The 19101-nt window shown below is 41.3% G+C and overlaps 1 protein-coding gene across 1 annotated transcript in view; it reads right to left on the reverse strand.

Moving 5' to 3' along the window:
• The window catches only part of roraa (RAR-related orphan receptor A, paralog a), a 306522-nt gene that overhangs the window by 184343 nt on the left and 103078 nt on the right, over positions 1 to 19101 (reverse strand). The window lies entirely within an intron of this gene.

Genomic DNA, 19101 nt, shown 5'->3' on the forward strand with positions numbered 1-19101 from the left:
GATCTAATTGAAGTGTAGATTACTATCACTTGTGTGCTTGCCAGCTCAAAATAATACAAAAGCATGGAGGGAGAAGATAGGAATGTTGTTCCACTGTGGAACAGTACAGTAGCTGTCCAGACTGACGCAATCTGCCTGTCTCCAGAAGACACCCTGGTGCTTAGAAAGAGAATGGCCCCCACCGCAGTCCAGCTGGGGGTGAGTCGTGTGTGACAGACAGGTCCAGACATGTCCCTCTCTCACAGAGACACTGAGGACTTGGTGTTGAGAGACATAAAGTGTTGGAGGACGTGGGCCGGCATCACTGAGAGCTGACTGGCAGCTGTAACGGGAGTGACATGTCAGCAGTAGGGTAGTAGGGGACCCTGGCTGGATGAGCCTAAGCACTTACAGTTCAAGGACATAGACACATGAAGAGACTTAGAGCCTGGCAAACTATACAAACAAACATGATCCTGCTCTGCTCCTGTGGACCCAGTCAGGATGGGATATGTCTGGAATTACACTAGAAATCTGCAATTATGCAGAGATAGTTGACATACAAAACAGGACATACAAATCAAATCAAATGTTATTTGTCACATGCGCCGAATGCAACAGGTGTAGACCTTACAGTGAAATGCTAACTTACAAGCCCTTAACCAACAAAACAGTTGAAAAATAAGAGTTAAGTAAAAAAATTGCTAAGTAAAACATTTTAATAAAAAATATATATAAATATATATATAAAACTTAAAGAGCAGCAGTAAAATAACAGTAGTGAGGCTCCCGAGTCGAGCAGTGGTTTAAGACACTGCATCTTAGTGCAAGAGGTGTCACTGCAGTACCTGGTTTGAATCCAGGCTGCATCACATCTGGCCGTGATTGGGAGTCCCATAGGGCGGCGCCCAGTGTAGTCTGGGTTTGGTCGGGGTAGGCCGTCATTGTAAATAAGAATTTGTTCTTAACTGACTTGCCTAGTTAAATAAAGGTTACACATATATACAGGGGGTACCGGTACAGTCAATGTGCAGGGGCAAGTGTATTCCCGCAGCATGATAACATTGACCTGCTGTAACAAACCCTTGGTGGAAAAAGGAATTCTAAGACCAATCAACAGAAATAGAGGGGGAGATGATGAGAGAAAGAGACAAATAGAGATAGAGAAAAATAGATAAAGCACCAGAAATGAAAAAAAAATGATCAGGTTGAAGTGAAGGAATAAAGTCTGTCAGTGCTCTCAGGAAGGAAGGCCTCATTACTGTACCTCGTGGGCACTCACTCCAGTTGGCCTTTGAAGTTCTTTGGGGTACACCCTTCCATGAAACGAGCATCGTTAATCCACTTGTTAATCAAGTGTGTTCCTGAGCTCATGTCTGAAGTGGCCCTTTCCTCCTTGGGAAATCCAAAGCTTTGAAAGGAGATTGTAGATCAAAAGAGAGGGGATATTTTATTTTATAGACTATTCAGTCAGAGCAACATAATATTGCTTGTAGCAAATCCTACATTTGTGTACACAAGCTCATAATGCAATTTCATATCATGGAATGAATAGGCCTACTGAATTAATATTAAAGAAAGCATTCATGTAATTGCAAACAGATCTTGCAGCTATGTTCTTCTCGATTCCGTAAAGGACTGAATGAACAGTGCATTCAGTCCTTTACAATACAAACCTCAAGATGATTAAAGCACATCTCCTTGGACTAAAAGAATACACAGGAGGAGATTAAAATAAAAACCCTTTCAGGTTTTGAAGGAGGGAGCTTATGTGAGAGAGGGGCTGGGATGGGATGGGTGGGGGCCGTCGTCTCATGGTTGTCTTCCTCGTTTCTCTGCCCGCCCCTGACGAGTGTGTTCTCTCACTTTTCTCCCCAGCAAACAGGAAACAGACAGACAGATGTGAGAATAGGACGCCTCCTCTCGTCTCCTATCTCCTCCCAGCCCTGTGGGCTGCTGCGAGGCAGTGCCATGAAGGCCTAGCGCAGTGACTCCCCCCGCTGCGCCTACAACTCTCCTTTTCAGTTCAATTAATGAGCCATAAATAACCCAATGAAGGTGTCAACAAAGAGTGCAATTTATCATGGCTTTCACCACTGCACTTCATGTGAGGAGAATGCTCATCCGCTTGGCCAAATAGAGACAACAACGTAATAAAAATATTTATTCAGTAGCCGAACACTCCAACCTCAAATTTATCTTGAGCAGAGTGATCTTCACAGGTGCGGTGATTTGACAAATATGTTGGGAATCGTGGGCCTGCTCCTATTGTTAGGGTATCACAGACAGACTGGAAATACATTTGGTTAAGAGCGAGCGACAATATACTCACTAGGCTCCTGTGAGGCTGCCAAGGAGCCGGTGTTAAAGGCACTTCTTTCTGTCTGGGAATACTCTGCTACTCCGCACTGTAGATCACAAGGGCAGCAATTGTCTCCCTCAACAACAAAAAAAAACTAAAATAATGGGGAATTTCTGTTTAGTCCTATAGAGTTGGTATAAGCTGCGGGAAGAATTACTTTATCAGTGTGTCCCACAAATGTCACCTTGAGTAAACTATATGGAGGAAAAATATACAGTACTGAATAATATACAGTAGCCTGTGAATTGAATGGCTGCTAGAAGCAAGCTGCAACTAGAGGTAGTATGGTGTAGTGCTTCTGAGAAAAGAGGAAAACTTATTGAATAATATATGACAGCTGGGTTTTTTGAATCCAACATTAAAAGTGATGACATGAGTACAAACGCAGCTATGCTTCATCTTAGAACCCCAAATCAAAACCTAAGGCTTAAAAGCAATGTTAAACAGCCTATCTTCACAGTGAGATCATTTGCAGGGAAAAAATAAGCAGTGGCTGCTGAATACATGTGAATACAAGCATTTTCAGCCTTGAAGCTAAGCCGGAACTTGAGTGCATATGAATCCTGCTAAACCAATTAATGGTTCCTGTTAACCCACTCATCTTTGGAGAGGATTGTCTTTCTAAATAACACAGGAACACGTCCCCTCTCGAGCAAACAGCCCACACACACTCTGACAAAGACTTACAGATTTTCACTTCAATCTGAGGGCTTTTTCTTACACATCTCAAGCACACTCTTCAACTCACAGATCTTGCGTAACATCACCAATACGGAAAGCCTTTGTCTCGGTATCGATTGAATCCCTTAATCTGAACGCCTCCATACACCAGACACTTTGATGGTTTGTGATACAGTGCATTCGGAATGTATTATTATACCTTTATTTCAAAAAGGAACACAGACTGAGACCCAGGTCTCTTTTACAGCTGGGCCCTGCGTATACATGTTTACACATACAGCTTAGGTACAATGACTAAGAAACTACACAAGACAAACAAAACGATCACAGATAACACAAAAAAATACAGCAACAGATTACATTTACACATAGGTTATTCCCCTAACAGCATAAGAACTTGCATTACCCGAAACAGTTACAAGCAATACAAAAATAAAAATCCTCCAAAAAATGTTTAAAATGGGCAAGTATTCAGACACCTTGACTTTTTCCACATTTTGTTGTTACAGCCTTATTCCAAAATTGATTAAATTGTTTTCCCCCCTCATCAATCTACACACAATACCACTTAATGACAAAGCAAAAACAGGGTTTATATAAAAAAAATGAAATATCATATTTACGTAAGTATTCAGAACCTTTACTCAGTACTTTGTTGAAGCACCTTTGGCAGTGATTACAGCCTTGCATCATCTTGGTTGTGACGCTACAAGCTTGGCACCACTGTATATGGGGAGTTTCTCCCATTCTTCTCTGCAGATCCACTCATGCTCTGTCAGGATGGGGAGCAGTGCTGCACATCTATTTTCAGGTCTCTCCAGAGATGTTAGATTGGGTTCAAGCCCGGGCTCTGGATGGGCCACTCAAGGACATTCAGAGACTTGTTCCGAAGCCACTCTTGCGTTGTCTTGGCTGTGTGCTTAGGGTCGTTGTCATGTTGGAAGGTGAACGTTTGCCCCAGTATGAGGTCCTGAGCGCTCTGGAGCAGGTTTTCATCAAGGATCTCTCTGTACTTTTCTTTGTTAATCTTTCCCTCAATCCTGATTAGTCTCCCAGTCCCTGCCTCTGAAAAAGATCACCACAGCATGATGCTGCCACCACCATGCTTCACCGTAGGGATGGTGCCAGGTTTCCTCCAGAGGTGACACTTGGCATTCAGGCCAAGGAATTCAATCTTGGTTTCATCAGACCAGAGAATCTTGTTTCTTATGGTCTGAGAGTTGGGCTGTCATGTGGATTTTACTGGGGGAGTGGCTTCCGTCTGGCCACTCTACCATAAAGGCCTGATTGGTGGAGTGCTGCAGAGATGGTTGTCCTTCTGGAAGGTTCTCCCACCTCCACAAAGGACCTATGGCGCCCTGTCAGAGTGACCATCAGGTACTTGGTCACCTCCCTAACCAATGCCCTTTTTGCCCGATTGCTAGGTTGGCTGTGCGGCCTGCTCTAGGAAGAGTCTTGGTGGTTCCAAACTTCTTCCATTTAAGAATGATGGAGGCCACTGTGTTCTTGGGGACCTTCAATTCTGCAGAAATGTTTTGGTACCCTTCCCCAGATCTGTGCCTCAACACAATCCTGTCTCAGAGCTCTACGGACAGTTCCTTCGACCTCATGGCTTGGTTTTTGCTCTGTCAACTGAGGGACCTTATATAGACAGGTGTGTGCCTTTCCAAATCATGTCCAATTAATTACATTTATGACAGGTAGACTCCAATCAAGTTGTAAAAACATCTCAAGGATGATCAATGGAAACATGATGCACCTGAGCTGAATTTCGAGTCTCCTAGCGAAGGGTCTGAATACTTATGTAAATAAAGTATTTCTGTTTTTTATTTTTAATACGTTTGAAAACCTGTTTTCTCTATGTCATTATGGGGTATCATTTGTAGATTGATGAGGGAAAAAATGATTTAATCCATTTTAGAATAAGGCTATAACGTAACAAAATGTGGAAAAAGTCAAGGGGTCTGAATACTTTCCGAATAAACTGTACATACTTTATAAATTCAGCAGAATATACAACGGTTAAACAATTCAGATTTTAAAGCACAAAAAACATGTAAAATACTGTAGGTAAATTAACCATTACATTATTAACCAACTATGCCAAAGGGACATTAAAGGGAAAATCCACACAAAAACTATTTTTTTCATTAGTCCACTGTTGATACAGTCCCAAAATGTTTTGTATGTCAGCAGTCAAGTTTTCCAAGATTTTTTAATTTTTTAATTTTTTATTTCACCTTTATTTAACCAGGTAGGCTTGTTGAGAACAAGTTCTCATTTACATCTGCGACTTGGCAAGATAAAGCAAAGCAGTTCGACACATACAACAACACAGAGTTACACATGGAATAAACAAACATACAGTCAATAATACAGTAGAAAAAGACTACATACAGTGTGTGCAAATGAGGTAAGATAAGGGAGGTAAGGCAATAAATAGGCCATGGTGGCGAAGTAATTACAATATACCAATTAAACACTTGAGTGATAGACGTGCAGAAGATGAATGTGCTAATAGATACTGGGGTGCAAAGGAGCAAGATAAATAAATAAATACAGTATGGGGATGAGGTAGTTGGATGGGCTATTTACAGGTGGGCTATGTACAGGTGCAGTGATCTGTGAGCTGCTCTGACAGCTGGTGCTTAAAGCTAGTGAGGGAGATATGTGTCTCCAGCTTCAGTGATTTTTGCAGGTCGTTCCAGTCATTGGCAGCAGAGAACTGTAAGGAAAGGCAGCCAAAGGAGGAATTGGCATTGGGGGTGACCAGTGAGATATACCGGCTGGAGCGCGTGCTACGGGTGGGTGCTGCTATGGTGACCTGTGAGCTGAGTTATGGCGGGGCTTTACCTAGCAAAGACTTGTAGATAACCTGGAGCCAGTGGGTTTGGAGATGAGTATGAAGCGAGGGCCAGCCAACGAGAGCGTACAGGTCGCAGTGGTGGGTAGTATATGGGGCTTTGGTGACAAAACCGATGGCACTGTGATAGACTGCATCCAATTTGTTGAGTAGAGTGTTGGAGGCTATTTTGTAAATGACATCGCCGAAGTCGAGGATCGGTAGGATGGTCAGTTTTACGAGGGTATGTTTGGCAGCATGAGTGAAGGATGCTTTGTTGTGAAATAGGAAGCCGATTCTAGATTTAATTTTGGATTGGAGATGCTTAATGTGAGTCTGGAAGGAGAGTTAACAGTCTAACCAGACACGTAGGTATTTGTAGTTGTCCACATATTCTAAGTCAGAACCGTCCAGAGTAGTGATGCTGGACGGGCGAGCAGGTGCAGATTTACTAGCATTTAAGAGCAGTTGGAGGCCACGGAAGGAGAGTTGTATGGCATTGAAGCTCGTCTGGAGATTAGTTAACACAGTGTCCACAGAAGGGCCAGAAGTATACAGAATGGTGTCGTCTGCATAGAGGTGGATCAGAGAATCACCAGCAGCAAGAGTGACATCATTGATGTATACAGAGAAGAAAGTCGGCCCAAGAATTGAACCCTGTGGCACCCCCATAGAGACTGCCAGAGGTCCGGACAACAGGCCCTCCGATTTGACACACTGAACTCTGTCTGAGAAGTAGTTGTTGAACCAGGCGAGGCAATCACTTGAGAAACCAAGGCTGTCGAGTCTGCCAATAAGAATGTGGTGATTGACAGAGTCGAAAGCCTTGGCCAGGTCGATGAATACGGCTACACAGTATTGTCTCTTATCGATGGCGGTTATGATATCGACCTTGAGCGTGGCTGAGGTGCACCCATGACCAGCTCTGAAACCAGATTGCATAGCGGAGAAGGTACGGTGGGATTCGAAATGTTCGGTGGTCTGTTTGTTAACTTTGCTTTCGAAGACCTTAGAAAGGCAGGATAGGATAGATATAGGTCTGTAGCAGTTTGGGTCTAGATTGTCTCCCCCTTTGAAGACGGGGATGACCACAGCAGCTTTCCAATCTTTGGGGATCTCAGACGATACGAAAGAGAGGTTGAACAGGCTAGTAATAGGGGTTGCAACAATTTTGGAAGATCATTTTAGAAAGAGAGGGTCCAGATTGTCTTATTCTCCATGGACTTTACAGTGTCCCAGAACTTGTTTGAGTTTGTGCTACAGGATGCACATTTCTGCTTGAAAAAGCCAGCCTTAGCTTTCCTTACTGCCTGTGTATATTGGTTCCTAACTTCCCTGAAATATTGCATATCACGGGGGCTATTCGATGCTCATGCAGAACGCCACAGGATGATTTTGTGCTGGTCAAGGGCAGTCAGGTCTGGAGAGAACCAAGGGCTATATCTGTTCCTGGTTCAAATGTTTTTGAATGGGGCATGCTTATTTAAGATGGTGAGGAAGGCACTTTTGAAGAATAACCAGGCATCCTCTACTGACGGGATGAGGTCAATGTCATTCCAGGATACCCCGGCCAGGTCGATTAATAAGGCCTGCTCGCTTAAGTGTTTTAGGGAGCGTTTGACAGTGATGAGGGGTGGTCGTTTGTCCGCAGACCCATTACGTAGGCAGTGATCGCTGAGATCTTGATTGAAAACAGCAGAGGTGTATTTGGAGGGCAAGTTGGTTAGGATGATATCTATGAGGGTGCCCGTGTTTACAGCTTTGGGGTTGTACCTGGTAGGTTCATTGATCATTTGTGTGAGATTGAGGGCATCAAGCTTAGATTGTAGGATGGCCGGGGTGTTAAGGATGTCCCAGTTTAGGTCACCTAGCAGCACGAGCTCTGAAGATATTGGACTTTCAAGAAGCAAAGTGTCACTGGCCACATCATAATGATGATGCAAAATTTGGGTTACTGGCACGACTAGAGAACCAAGATAAATTACATTTCCCCAAATCACGCTTACATTTTCTCTTATCGAGCGCCAGGCAATGGCATGGCAAGAGTAGGCTTGTCAGTCAGTGACAGACAGGCCTCACACCTTATCACAAGGGCACTCAGCATCTCTGGAGCTGTGGTATGTGCTAGGACTGGAGCCTGGACTGTGGCTGATGCTGAAGGAGATGGGATGGGGATGGGTTTCGGGCTTATGGCAGAGCCCCCACCACTACTCTCTCAATCCCCTCCCACATGACTACTACTCCAGCCAGCCAGCCTCCCTCGGAAGCAAATGCAGAAACGAAAATTAATAATTAAGGTTGATAATGACACTCTTCATTAAATAGTGATTCTGAATAAAAATGTGAGGTACATAAATAAGGAAATAATAGAGAGGCTAAAAGATGGACATTTTGAGTGGGTTTTGGGTGAGGGAGCACATTTTTAGACCATGGGCTAAAAAAACTGATCAGACAGACAGATGGACAGAGGGCTGTTTACAGTATGTGTCAGAGCATAGACTGATGACGATCTTGAGGAGCTGACTACAGAGTTTCAATACCAGAAGTAGGGATGTCAAATGTTCAGCATATACTGCACAGACACTATGGACCCTCTAGTCTAGAGCACCTGGTAAATTGTGCTTACGAGCATTTTTAAACTGAAGTAGAAATAAATAGATGTAATTATTGTAAAAATGTGTGAGTGTGCTACATGTACTATCATCATATATTCAAATATTGAATGACTTTGACATATTTAATTACTGTATGTCATATTACCCTTATTTCTCTATGGTGGACAAAACATGTTACTACAATGCACAAGCTTGCACTTTCACCACATAACATTTTGTGGCATTACACATTTATACCTCTGATTAGAGATGTGTTTAAATCGATTGCTTAAAACAGATCAATATCTTTGGTTTAGTACCCGTGTTTATGTCATAAGTGCCAGTCCGTAGTGGACTGTCATTTTCAGACCACGGAGGCTGGAACAAATTCTGGCGCTCTTCTCATAAACGTCTCTGGCCTCACATGAATTCATGGATTTGTGGGTTATTAAGAAATCATTCAAATCAAAGCAAACCCCTGTCATGAAATTAATTAGATTCACTTAAATTATTATTGGCCATCTACCGAAATAATTTTCTCACAGCAATATAAATTGATCTTCTCATCGATTGACCGATGTAGTATACCCAAGTTCATTGAGATGTGTCTGTTAGAAGACATGATAAACATGATAAAATTCAGATGAAAACTTCTTTATCGATTCATACAAAGTAGCGAAGAGAGTAGGCCAATCCAAATCCAAGCTCTAAAAATGTAAGGATTAAATTAAAAGGTAGAAAGAATGCATACTTTCGACTTAAATCTGCTTCAAAATCTAAAGCGAGACCGGAAAATGGTTGCCTAGCAATGATCAACAACCAATTTGACAGAGCTTGAAGAATTTTTAAAAGAATAATGGGCAAATGTTGCACAATCCTGCTGTGGAAAGCTCAGAGACTTAGCCAGAAAGACTCACAGCTGTAATCGCTGCCAAATGTGATTCTAACATGTATTGACTCAGGTGGTTGAATACTTATCTAATCAAGATATATTAGTGTTATATTTTTCATTATTCTTTTCAAAATTCTTCAAGCTCTGTCAAATTGGTTGTTGATCATTGCTAGGCAACCATTTTCAGGTCTTGCCATAGATTTTGAAGCAGATTTAAGTCAAAAGGATGCATTCTTATCTACCTTTATCATTGACAAAAAAAACGACAATTAAATAAATTTTTATCCCAATTTGTAACACAACAAAATGTGGATAAAGTCAATGGGTGTGAATACTTTCTGAAGGCACTGTAGATGTGTTCCCGTCCATTCTTAGAGCATCCATCCAGAGGGTCTGTTCTCAATTTGAATTTGGTTATCACCACTCAGAACTCTGTTCAAGCAGCTGGCTCAGTTTCATATCATATATCAACTTTTTCACGTGTGAGTTCCAAATGTCTCTAATGATCGCCCCAGCGTGAGTTTTTTTTACGAGTGTGATGTCTGAATGCACTCACTGTTCCAAAATGTGATTGTTATGCAACAGGAAAGTTAACCTGCGCTGTCCCCAAACCAAAGCACCCTGCCTGCTAATTATCGATAGGCTGCATTTCAACTTGTCAATTTCAAATAATTTTCTAAAAAGTTGTATTTTTTAACATCAGTTTGAATTTATGTGTGTTCCGCCTCCTCATTAATTCACATAGAAGTAGCCCATTTCACTGTTGCGGACAATTTATGTTTGTGGCTTTACTGAGCTGGACAAACTTCTCTCTTGGACAAGAGCCCAAGCACTTCCCCAGTGTTTCCCCAAATCAAGTATGGAAACATTTACGCATCTCCAGTCAGAACAGAACCTGCACAAACTCTTTCCCCCTGCCACATTTTCCAGCTGGCGCCCGCATAGCCTTCATTGTAGTTTTCCTTATTAATAATAACTTTGGACATGTGTGTTTTCCTATCAAAGTAAGTGCCTTATTACGTTATCATTATAGTTTCTGTATATCGTGTTGTCGTTTCTACTGTAGCACACCGTATATATGTATGTAGCATAATGTATTTACTGTTTTATTCACATTTTCAAGTACCGGTGACAATCAATCATTCTGATTCTTGGATAGATTGTAATGGACACATATGTGTGTAAAATACTTTTTGGAAGGGTGTACTGATTATGATGATCTAATGCTAAGCTAAATTCAGCTATGTGTGGTGCCATTTTTGTTGACATCATCCAATACATCCTGGTTGTCACATAAACGTCTGTCAGACAAAAGATGTTATAACCAAATGAAGTGAAGGGATGGTTCACTTGACTGACTTAGAATCTAACTATCATTACTCAGGGTTTCCAGGTCAGACCCCCCTGTCCAGGGTTTTATTTTTAGCTTATAAACTTCTCCTGTGTTTGCCCCACATTTATTAACAAATCCCCCATCATAGTAATACTTCCTGCATCATATTCCCCACGATACCTTCCCCCATTTCTACCCCCCATGGACTTGAAATCCCCTACAAATGTAAGGGAAGACCCCCCTGAACTGGACAAAAATGAATGGGATCTTATTGGCACCATACGAAATATATACCCGATGTACAATACCACTCATTTGGATGCCATTTAATTCAAAACATATTGCAAATGTCATATGGCAAATGCCAAGTGTCACACAGCAAAAATCCAATAGATGGCGAGCGCGCTCCACCGTAAAGTTTCTTATTGCAAATGTAACACAAATGAAGACCCAAGAGTAAATTTTTGAAAATATGAAAACATTTTCAAAAACGTATCACCCCCTTAAAAAAGTGCTTTCTGGACCGTTTTTCAAAATTCTTTCGATTTCTTTGTCAATTACACATGTATAAGAACTGTATGAACATACTTTTGTCATATTTTATTGTCATAATATTTTGGGGGGTTTTTTACTTGTCCATAAGGCATATGTTTTGTCCATTTGCAATATGATTTCATAGGAAGTCAAAAGTCACTTTTGTTCTTATTTTTTTTGCCAAATGCCATAAGAAATGTCCAAATGCAATATGAAAGTATTGAATGTGCCAAATCAGGATGTTTTGTCCATTTGCCATGCACGATCATAGGAAGTCTGTTTCCAAACCCAAAAGTCAGTGAACCATGTCCAAATGGCATTTATACTGCCCAAATGATATATAGCCCTGTGTTAAACCATGAATCAACCTAGATGGTCTATTTGTCATGTATGATGAGGGAGAAGTGGGACTAGTTTTTTAATGATTTTTTGAAAAATGTCCAAAATGACTAGGGGCCCTATTGGATGGGCACGGATGGGGGTGCTCCCTACCCAACCGTGGACCCCTTGCACCCCCCAAAGGCATTTAAAACAATTATAAAAATGTTATCCTGGTAACCCGTTCCAATCACCAGGCGCACGGCTGTCCATTTGCAATATGTTTCAATGGGCATTTACCATCAAGAATTTGACATGCTCAGAAAAACTGCAGGAATGCGAAATTGACTGGCCCGATAAACTCGGGATGGCCGGGAAGTGATTCTGGTTCCTCTCCATCGCTTGTTGGTGTTGATTTCAGAATGTAATTTTGGTGATGGTCTATCACTGTTTAAACATATTGCAAATGGACAAAAGTCAGCCAGAAAGTCACCGTCCATCAGTCAATTAGATATCATTCTGACACCAAACTGATTCAAACTGACACCAGACCCACTTTTTCAACTCGATTACAAGCCAACTATCACATATTTCAGAGCAGGGCCATAATTCACAGCGCCTTCTGTTTAAAGCATAATAAAAACATAAAACACGTAGTTACGTTCTAGCTGCGGTTCCAGTTCTGAAATTATGTGTAGGCCTAGCTGAGGTGAACCCGAATCCCAAGTTTCAGCTGGATAGGTCAATTGGAGCCCGAGCAGCGACCTTAATTGGTGCTGAAATCCTCATTTTCCGGGTGTTGCTACGGGGTCCTTGAATGAGCTATCAGACAGAAACGTTGGGCTCCGTCTCTATGGGGCGAGGCGGTTTCAATGCACCTAGTCTTATGACTCTGGGACTTTTCTAAATGTCGTCATTTTCGTAATGGTCAAAATGAATTGAAGTTATTGCAAATGTACAAGGCTGTTTCTCAGTCAGAGAACCTTCTAGAGCCACATAACTCACCGTGCACTATTGACTTGAGCTCTAGAACAGGTTTCTAAAATTTCAGAGCTCTAGGTCTGACGGTTCATTGACAGTTCGAACAAAGGTAACTATTGCAGGCTCTGTGTGTCTCAAAGCCCCACACTGTGTCACTCCATCCTTGCAGTGTGTGTGTGAGAGCTTTTCTTGGAAATCTGATGGGATAAATGACTGATTTACAGTTCATGGGGGTTGCCTAGTCACACATATGAAGTTTTGAAATAATCTGACCTTTTTAACCCTTCAAAACAGCCCCTATGACCCCAATTTAAGGCACTTCCGGTTGACACAGGAAGCTTAAAGTAAACACATATCCTCAATGGGGTAGGCTTTCACAGAATCCTGAGTTTTAAGTCTTTACGTAAAGAACTGACTGATTTACACAGGGTTGAATGCACTATTTCTCACAAACTGCATGTTTGGTTATATCAAAACAACTTTCGGGTTAATTTAACCACTTCCGGTTGCTCCAGGAAGCTTGGAATCAACCCAGGTAGACCTCATAGTGGCCTGATGGATAGTCATCGAAGACAGGTTCATAAGACATTCATAACCCACATAGGCTTCAGGTTGAACTTAGGGGATCAGAGAATGTATTCCTATGGGGAGAAAAGTCATTGCAAATTGTTTGATGTAAACACCTTCTTTTCACTGTTAAGGGTTAATGCCACATGGTCAATGTGATGCTTGAACAGATCGGAAGGCCTTTAGGAACGTTCCTGAGATCAAATTGTTGTTCTAACCCTAACGGTTCTCCCGCTGTCCCCCAAAAGCACTTGAAATTTAGGGCCAGGCTTCATTTTGGGCCTACTTTTATTCACAGTTGCTGCGCTCAGAGCGAGCTATGGTCAAGCGGGATATCTCGTTGAACTCGGCACAGCCTAGAGATTATGGTAATGCCATTGCAGGCTCTGTGTGTCTTTAAGCCCCGCACTGTGTCACTCCATCCTTTATGTGTGTGTGTGTGTGTGTGTGTGTGTGTGAGAGTTTTTTCTTTGACATCTGTTGGGAGAAATGACTGATTTACAGTTCATGAGGGTTGCCTGATCACACATATGAAGTTTTGAAAAGATCTGACCTTTTTAACCCTTCGAAACAGCCCCTATTACACCATTTTAAGGCACTTCTGGTTGACACAGGAAGCTGAAAGTGAACACATATCCTCCTTGGGTTAGGCTCTTATAGAATATTGAATTTTAAGTCTTTACGTTAACCTCTTACATCTAGACGTTCCGCTAGCGGAACACCTGCTCCAATAGCCAATGATGGGCGTGGCGCGAATTACAAATTCCTCAAAAATACAAAAACTTCAATTTTTCAAACATATGACTATTTTACACCATTTTAAAGACAAGACTCTCCTTTATCTAACCACACTGTCCAATTTCAAAAAGGCTTTACAACGAAAGTAAAACATTAGATTATGTCAGCAGAGTACCCAGCCAGAAATAATCAGACACCCATTTTTCAAGCTAGCATATAATGTCACATAAATCCAAACCACAGCTAAATGCAGCACTAACCTTTGATGATCTTCATCAGATGACACCCCTAGGACATTATGTTATACAATACATGCATGTTTTGTTCAATCAAGTTCATATTTATATCAAAAACCAGCTTTTTACATTAGCATGTGACGTTCAGAACTAGCATACCCCCGCAAACTTCCGGTGAATTTACTAAATTACTCACGATAAACGTTCACAAAAAACATAACAATTATTTTAAGAATTATAGATACAGAACTCCTCTATGCACTCGCTATGTCCGATTTTAAAATAGCTTTTCGGTGAAAGCACATTTTGCAATATTCTCAGTAGATAGCCCGGCATCACAGGGCTAGCTATTTAGACACCCAGCCAGTTTAGCACTCACCAAAGTCAGATTTACTATAAGAAAAATGTTATTACCTTTGCTGTTCTTCGTCAGAATGCACTCCCAGGACTTCTACATCAATAACAAATGTTGGTTTGGTCCAAAATAATCCATTGTTATATCCAAATAGTGCCGTTTTGTTCGTGCGTTCAAGACACTATCCGAATGGTAAAGAAGGGTGACGAGCACGACGCATTTCGTGACAAAAAATGTCTAAATATTCCATTACCGTACTTCGAAGCATGTCAACCGCTGTTTAAAATACATTTTTATGCCATTTTTCTCGTAAAAAAACCGATAATATTCCGACCGGGAATCTGCGTTTAGGTAAAAAGACGAAAGAAAATAAAGCATGGGGTCGACTCATGCAGGCGCCTAAGCCCATTGTCCTCTGATCGGCCACTTACCAAAGGCGATAATGTGTTTCAGCCAGAGGCTGCCTCGATATCATTCAGCTTTTTCCCGGGTTCTGAGAGCCTATGGGAGCCGTAGGAAGTGTCACGTTACAGCGAAGATCCTCAGTCTTCAATAAAAAGAGCCAAGATGAACAAGAACTTGTCAGACAGGTCACTTCCTGTATGGAATCTTCTCAGGTTTTGGCCTGCCATATGAGTTCTGTTATACTCACAGACACCATTCAAACAGTTCTAGAAACTTTAGGGTGTTTTCTATCCAAAGCCAATAATTATATGCATATTCTAGTTTCTGGGCAGGAGTAATAATCAGATTATATCGGGTATGTTTTTTTATCCGGCCGTGAAAATACTGCCCCCTAGCCATAACAGGTTAAGAACTGAATTATTTACATAGGGTTGAATGGGTGTGTGTTATTTCAGAAAATCACAGAAATCTCGTAGAGCTCCGAAACCCGCCTTAATGTATTCAACTGAACACGCTGCAACTGGATCTGTAAACATCACCAATTGTACATTGTACGATTTCTCTTAAATTACGATAGATAAATGTCTGGTACTTTTTTTCCTGACACCGTAGGATCATGTACTTTGATGTACTTTGACATGAAGCGGTCAAATTAGCACTCCATTTTCGTTTTTGACCTTTAATCCCAGAAAAATGGCCTTAATTCAAAAAGAGGAGGCCTCGACTCCATCTTGTTCAGGGCCAACTGCCCATTATGCCAAACCAATGCTCACCAAGTTTCGTCTTCGAAGTCTTTTCTGTTTAGGAGAAAAGGCCACGTCGTGATTGGTGATGTTTTGTACATTTGATATATGTTTACATTCGCCCTCTGGTGGTATTTTCCGGGACAGTGGAAAAATGACCAAAATTTGAACATTTTAGAAAACGGAAACCTAATGTCCGAGAGACTTCGTTCGATGACTTCCCGGAAGATCTGGCCCCGGTTCACGGCCCGCCGCCATCCGCGAATTTTACAAAGATTCGCGGACGTCTAGTAAGGGACCGTACATTTGCAATATGGAGTTTCTCATCAATCATACAGCAAATGCCAAAAAGTGCCCTTCATGTATGAAATGAACCCCCCACAAACCCCCCCTAAAATGGTTTCACCCAAATCTGTCAACCCTGTTTATCTTTCGTGCTACGGTTAGGCTAGGCAGTAGACTTGTATTTGGGGTGATGATCTGTAAGGTGATGACATTTTATTTGCTTTGTGATTTGTCAAAAACTGTAAACGACGTGTCAAGTCATGATCTCCAGTTCTTGTATATACTGTAACAAGTACATTGAAGATTTGTAATATGCTGAAAAATGGCCAAACTAAGTTAATATTTTTGGAGAAATGGGCACAGCCATCATTGACGTTTAAATCAAATCAAATGTTATTTGTCACATGTGCCGAATACAACAGGTGTAGACCTTACAGTGAAATGCTTACTTATGAGCCCTTAACCTCTTGACGGTTGCCTAGGATAGGGGGCGCTACAGCGCTTTTTGAAAAAAATTCATGCCCATTTTAAACGGCCTACTACTCAAACTCAGACGCTAGGATATGCATATAATTAATACTTGTGGATAGAAAACACCGTAACGTTTCTAAAACTGTTTGAATGGTGTCTGTGAGTATAACAGAACTCATATGGCAGTCAAAACCCCGAGACAGATCGAAACAGGAAGTGGAATTCTGAATTGCGGACTCAACTTCATCTCGTTGCCTATAAATCACACCGTGAGCAATGGTTCATTGAGCACTTCCTATTGCTTCCACTAGATGTCCCCAGTCTTTACAAAGTGATTTGAGTCTCCTACTGTGAAAACTGACAGAATGACAGGCTGTGGAACGTGGTCACATGAGGAGGGCCATCACCATTATGATGCCGGCGCCCCTGGCTACCCTCCCCTTTCGTTTATACGTTTATAAAGACAATGCAATCGTCCCCCTTGAATCTTATTGGAGCTCTGGTTGAAAAAGGCCCTAAAGATTTATGTTATACAACGTTTGACATGTTTGAACGAACCTAAATAAGAAAAAAATGCATTTTGTTGAAAGAGTAGTCCCGCGGCCGACGGAGCTTTTGGTGCAGCCTTCAGAACGCGCTAACAAGAACAAGCTATTGGAACATAAAGGATTAACTTTTTCGAACGAAAATACATTTGTTGTGGACCTGGGTTTCCTGGAAGTGCCTAAGGATGAAGATAATCAAAGGTAAGGGATTATTGACAATAGTATACAAGACTAGATTTGATTTGCGATTGTTCCAAGATGGCGCTGACCTGTATTGCTAGCCTATTGTTCTGAGTATCGCATCCCCTTTTATCGCAAAGTGTGATTACCCAGTAAAGTTATTTTTATATCTGGCATTACAGGTGCTTTCAAGAGATATTCATCTATAAATCTTAGAATGACAATATTACATTTTAAAAATGTTTTCGAATAGTAATTTAGTAAATTGTAGCGCTGTTTCACCGGATGCATTTGAGGGAAAATAGTTAGTCAACGTTACGCGCCGATGTAAAATGCTGTTTTTATATATAAATATGAACTTTATCGAACAAAAGAATGCATGTATTGTGTAACATGATGTCCTATGTGTGTCATCTGATGAAGATTGTCAAAGGTTAGTGCTGCATTTAGCTGTTTTTTGGTTATTTGTGATGCATGTGGTTGGTCGGAAAATGGCTATGTGGCTACTTTTACGATATACTCCTCTAACATATTCTGTTTTGCTTCAAAAAGCCTTTTTGAAATCGGACAACGTGGTTCGATTCAGGAGAGGTGTATCTATAAAACAATATAATTGGAGAAAAAAAAATGAAAAAAAATAAATATTACATTTTGTTATGCTAATGGCGATAGGATTTTTGGCTGGATGTCGAGCCCGACCAGGGGTTAACCAACAATGCAGTATTATTTTTTATTTTTTAAGTAAGAGATAAGAATAACAAATAATTAAAGAGCAGCAGTAAATAACAATAGCGGGGCTATATTTTTTTATTTTATTTTTTATTTAACCTTTATTTAACCAGGAAGGGCTCATTGAGATTTAAAATCTCTTTTTCAAGAGCGTCCTGGCCAAGATAGGCAGCGCCAAGTCATTACAAAAATTACAGACAAACAACATGAAAAACTACAATTAATCTAGTAAAAACCATAGAATTAACAAAGAATATAACAAAATCAAAAACAGCAAATTAAAAACATTGACATGTCAGGGAATCAGTCTCCAGATCATTCATCAGTGATTTAAAAATACCAATCGGGACAAGGTATATACAGGGGGTACCGGTACAGAGTCAATATGTCAACGTGTGGGGACACCGGTGTCGAGGTAATTGAGGTAATTATGTACATGTAGGTAGAATTATTAAAGTGGCTATGCATAGATAATGACAGAGAGTAGCAGCAGCATAGGGGTGGGGGGCAATGCAAATAGTCTGGGTAGCCATTTGATTAGATGTTCAGGAGTTATATCGCTTGGGGGTAGAAGCTGTTTAGAAGCCTCTTGGACCTAGACTTGGCACTCCGGGAACCGCTCGCCATGTGGTAGCAGAGAGAAGAGTCCATGGCTAGGGTGGCTGGAGTCTTTGACAATTTTTAGGGCCTTCCCCTGACACCGCCTGTTATAGAGGTCCTGGATGGCAGGAAGCTTGACCCAAGTGATGTACTGGGCCGTACACACTACCCTCTGTAGTGCCTTGCAGTCGGAGGCCGAGCAGTTGCCATACCAGGCAATGATGCAACCCGTCAGGATGCTGTCGGTGGTGCAGCTGTAAAACCTTTTGAGGATCTGAGGACCCATGCCAAATCTTTTCAGTCTCCTGAGGGGGAATAGGTTTTGTCGTGCCCTCTTCACAACTGTCTTGGTGTGCTTGGCTGCTATTCTCTGTCATTTTACTTTGTTTATTTGTGTTTTATAGTGAATGGCATTCTGGGATTAGGGAGTTTCGCTTGTCAAACAAACAAACATGGCTGCCATCATAAAGAATTAAGCTGTTAGTTTAGCTGACACGCATCTATTTTCTAAACAATATTACATTTCTCCCTTCTGCTCACCAGATACATGGTACACTGTAAAAAAGTCTAGCTGTTAGGTTGCTAACTTAAAGCTTTGTTTTGTCAGCGCAACCTGTTATTTAGATTTGTTTATGGAATGAGTGTCACGCCCTAACCATAGAGAGCCCTCTATGGACAGGAAAATATGTCAACATTACCAGTAGAACATAATCAAAACCTATTTCTTTCAC

This window comes from Salmo salar, chromosome ssa10, assembly GCF_905237065.1.
Source record: "Salmo salar chromosome ssa10, Ssal_v3.1, whole genome shotgun sequence".
Taxonomy (NCBI): Eukaryota; Metazoa; Chordata; class Actinopteri; order Salmoniformes; family Salmonidae; genus Salmo; species Salmo salar.